This window comes from Scyliorhinus torazame, unplaced genomic scaffold (genome assembly GCF_047496885.1).
Source record: "Scyliorhinus torazame isolate Kashiwa2021f unplaced genomic scaffold, sScyTor2.1 scaffold_1638, whole genome shotgun sequence".
NCBI lineage: Eukaryota > Metazoa > Chordata > Chondrichthyes > Carcharhiniformes > Scyliorhinidae > Scyliorhinus > Scyliorhinus torazame.
The window spans coordinates 30,694-35,000 of NW_027309365.1; the positions used below are offsets into that span (position 1 = coordinate 30,694).

Below are 4,307 nucleotides of genomic sequence, written 5' to 3' on the forward strand. Positions count from 1 at the left end.
CCTCCTCCTGTTCCTGTGTAACAGGCTCGAGCAGGGGGCTGAATGGGCCTCCTCCTGTTCCTGTGTCACAGGCTCGAGGGGCTGAATGGGCCTCCTCCTGTTCCTGTGTAACAGGCTCGGGCAGGGGGCTGAATGGACCTCCTCCTGTTCCTGTGTAACAGGCTCGAGCAGGGGGCTGAATGGGCCTCCTCCTGTTCCTGTGTCACAGGCTCGAGGGGCTGAATGGGCCTCCTGTTCCTGTGTAACAGGCTCGAGGGGCTGAATGGGCCTCCTCCTGTTCCTGTGTAACAGGCTCGAGCAGGGGGCTGAATGGGCCTCCTCCTGTTCCTGTGTCACAGGCTCGAGGGGCTGAATGGGCCTCCTCCTGTTCAAATCTCGCAGAACCTTAAAGCAATGCAGACAGAGAGACGATTTGGCAACAACAACTTTACTCGCACCATCGACACAGCAGCCTTGGGGAGCGACTCGATAGATCCACCTCACGATCCAATTGGAAGTTGGGTCAAGGTGACAAGAGTCCCGGTCTGGAGAGATCTCGGACTAGGACAACCAGTCCTCGCTGAGATGATCGACTTCCCGGGGCTTCGCCGTAAGTCGGCTTCCCGGCCTGTACGGAGGGTAATCATTCAGTCCCGTGTCACACCACCCCTCCCTCGCTCCGCTCGTCCCCCAACTTTAGCTGAAGAGAGGGTTCTGTCCTTGGAAAAAAGCCACGAGGTTGCTGTCGGGCGCTGGGTCCATGATGATCTTCTGCACCTATACGGGGAGGCAGAGAGGGAGTTCAGTGCCCGATGTCCCACACCCAGATCGCGAGCAGACTTGGTTCATCTACCTCCAACCCTACAGCGCTCCCTCGGTACTGGCATGGCCTGAGTGTGGTCTAACCGAGGGATACGGAGACCGGGACTGTGCACGGTGATCCGAGTGTGGGTCTGACCGAGGGATAGGGAGACCGGGGCTGTGCACGGTGATCCGAGTGTGGGTCTGACCGAGGAATACGGAGACCGGGACTGTGCACGTTGCTCCCAGTCTGGGTCTAACCGAGGGATACGGAGACCGGGGCTGTGCACGGTGCTCCGAGTGTGGGTCTAACCGAGGGATAGGGAGACCGGGACTGTGCACGGTGCTCCGAGTGTGGGTCTGACCGAGGGATACGGAGACCGGGGCTGTGCACGGTGCTCCGAGTGTGGGTCTGACTGAGGGACACGGAGACCGGGACTGTGCACGGTGCTCCGAGTGTTGGTCTAACCGAGGGATACGGAGAGCGGGACTGTGCACGGTGCTCCGAGTGTGGGTCTGACCGAGGAATACGGAGACCGGTACTGTGCACGGTGCTCCGAGTGTGGATCTGACCGAGGGATACGGAGACCGGGACTGTGCACGGGGCTCCGAGTGTGGGTCTAACCGAGGGATACAGAGACCGGGACTGTGCACGGTGCTCCGAGTGTGGGTCTAACCGAGGGATACGGAGACCGGGACTGTGCACAGGGCTCCGAGTGTGGGTCTAACCGAGGGATACAGAGACCGGGACTGTGCACGGTGCTCCGAGTGTGGGTCTGACCGAGGGATACGGTGACCGGGACTGTGCACGATGCTCCGAGTGTGGGTCTAACCGAGGGATACGGAGACCGAGACTGTGCACGGTGCTCCGAGTGTGGGTCTGACAGAGGGATATGGAGACCGGGACTGTGCACGGTGCTCCGAGTGTGGGTCTGACAGAGGGATACGGAGACCGAGACTGTGCACGGTGCTCCGAGTGTGGGTCTGACAGAGGGATATGGAGACCGGGACTGTGCACGGTGCTCCGAGTGTGGGTCTGACCGAGGGATAGGGAGACCCGGACTGTGCACGGTGCTCCGAGTGTGGGTCTGACCGAGGGATACGGAGACCGAGACTGTGCACGGTGCTCCGAGTGTGGGTCTAACCGAGGGATACAGAGACCGGGACTGTGCACGGTGCTCCGAGTGTGGGTCTAACCGAGGGATACGGAGACCGGGACTGTGCACGGTGCTCCGAGTGTGGGTCTGAGCGAGGGATATGGAGACCGGGACTGTGCATGGTGCTCCGAGTGTGGGTCTAACCGAGGGATAGGGAGACCGGGACTGTGCACGGTGCTCCGAGTGTGGGTCTGACAGAGGGATATGGAGACCGGGACTGTGCACGGTGCTCCGAGTGTGGGTCTGACCGAGGGATAGGGAGACCCGGACTGTGCACGGTGCTCCGAGTGTGGGTCTAACCGAGGGATACGGAGACCGAGACTGTGCACGGTGCTCCGAGTGTGGGTCTGAGCGAGGGATATGGAGACCGGGACTGTGCATGGTGCTCCGAGTGTGGGTCTAACCGAGGGATACCGAGACCGGGACTGTGCACGGTGCTCCAAGTGTGGGTCTGACCGAGGGATACGGAGACCGGGACTGTGCACAGTGCTCCGAGTGTGGGTCTAACCGAGGGATACGGAGACCGGGACTGTGCACGGTGCTCCGGGTGTGGGTCTAACCGAGGGGTACGGAGACTGGGACTGTGCACGGTGCTCCGAGTGTGGGTCTAACCGAGGGATACGAAGACCGGGACTGTGCACGGTGCTCCGAGTGTGGGTCTAACCGAGGGATACGGAGACCGGGACTGTACACGGTGCTCCAAGTGTGGGTCTGACCGAGGGATACGGAGACCGGGACTGTGCATGGTGCACCGAGTGTGGGTCTGACAGAGGGATACGGAGACCGGGACTGTGCACGGTGCTCCAAGTGTGGGTCTAACCGGGGGATACGGAGACCGGGACTGTGCACAGTGCTCCGAGTGTGGGTCTAACCGAGGGGTACGGAGACTGGGACTGTGCACGGTGCTCCGAGTGTGGGTCTAACCGAGGGATACGGAGACCGGGACTGTGCACGGTGCTCCCAGTGTGGGTCTAACCGAGGGATACGGAGACCGGGACTGTGCACGGTGCTCCGAGTGTGGGTCTGACCGAGGGATACGGAGACCGGGACTGTGCACGGTGCACCGAGTGTGGGTCTAACCGAGGGATACGAAGACCGGGACTTCGCACGGTGCTCCGAGTGTGGGTCTAACCGAGGGATACGGAGACCGGGACTGTGCACGGTGCACCGAGTGTGGGTCTGACCGAGGGATACGGAGACCGGGACTGTGCACGGTGCTCCGAGTGTGGGTCTGACCGAGGGATACGGAGACTGGGACTGTGCACGATGCTCCGAGTGTGGGTCTGACCGAGGGATACGGAGACCGGGACTGTGCACGGTGCTCCGAGTGTGGGTCTAACCGAGGGATACGGAGACCGGGACTGTGCACGGTGCTCCGAGTGTGGGTCTGACCGAGGGATACGGAGACTGGGACTGTGCACGATGCTCCGAGTGTGGGTCTGACCGAGGGATACAGAGACCGGGACTGTGCACGGTGCTCCGAGTGTGGGTCTAACCGAGGGATACGAAGACCGGGACTTCGCACGGTGCTCCGAGTGTGGGTCTGACCGAGGGGTACGGAGACCGGGACTGTGCACGGTGCTCCGAGTGTGGGTCTAACCGAGGGATACAGAGACCGGGACTGTGCACGGTGCTCCGTGTATGGGTCTAACCGAGGGATAATGAGACCGGAACTGTGCACGGTGCTCAGAGTGTGGGTCTAACGGAGGGATACGGAGACCGGGACTGTGCACTGTGCTCCGAGTATGGGTCTAACCGAGGGATACGGAGACCGGGACTGTGCACTGTGCTCCGAGTATGGGTCTAACCGAGGGATACGGAGACCGGGACTGTGCACGGTGCTCCGAGTGTGGGTGTAACCGAGGGATACGGAGACTGGGACTGTGCAAGGTGCTCCGTGTGTGGGTCTAACCGAGGGATACGGAGACCGGGGCTGTGCACGGTGCTCCGGGGTGTGGGTCTGACTGAGGGATACGGAGACCGGGACTGTGCACGGTGCTCCGAGTGTGGGTCCTAACCGAGGGATACAGAGACCGGGACTGTGCACGGTGCTCCGAGTGTGGGTCTAATCGAGGGATACGGAGGCCGTGACTGTGCACGGTGCTCCGAGTGTGGATCTAACCGAAGGATACGGAGACCGGGACTGTGCACGGAGCTCAAAGTGTGGGTCGAACCGAGGATACGGAGACCGGGACTGTGCACGGTGCTCCGAGTGTGGGTCGAACCGAGGGATACGGAGACCGGGACTGTGCACGGTGCTCCGAGTGTGGGTCAGAGCGAGGGATACGGAGACCGGGACTGTGCACGGTGCTCCGAGTGTGGGGTCAGAGCGAGGGATACGGAGACCAGGACTGTGCACGGGTGCTCCGA

General features: G+C 62.0%; 1 long non-coding RNA gene across 1 annotated transcript in view; it reads right to left on the bottom strand.

Moving 5' to 3' along the window:
* Positions 1 to 411: 411 nt before the first annotated feature.
* LOC140407606 (uncharacterized) overlaps positions 412 to 4,307 on the bottom strand; it is a 4,969-nt gene continuing 1,073 nt past the window's right edge. Inside the window, exon 3 of the long non-coding RNA XR_011939722.1 lies at positions 412 to 756. This is a non-coding gene — a long non-coding RNA (uncharacterized lncRNA). The remainder of the gene's footprint in view (positions 757 to 4,307) is intronic.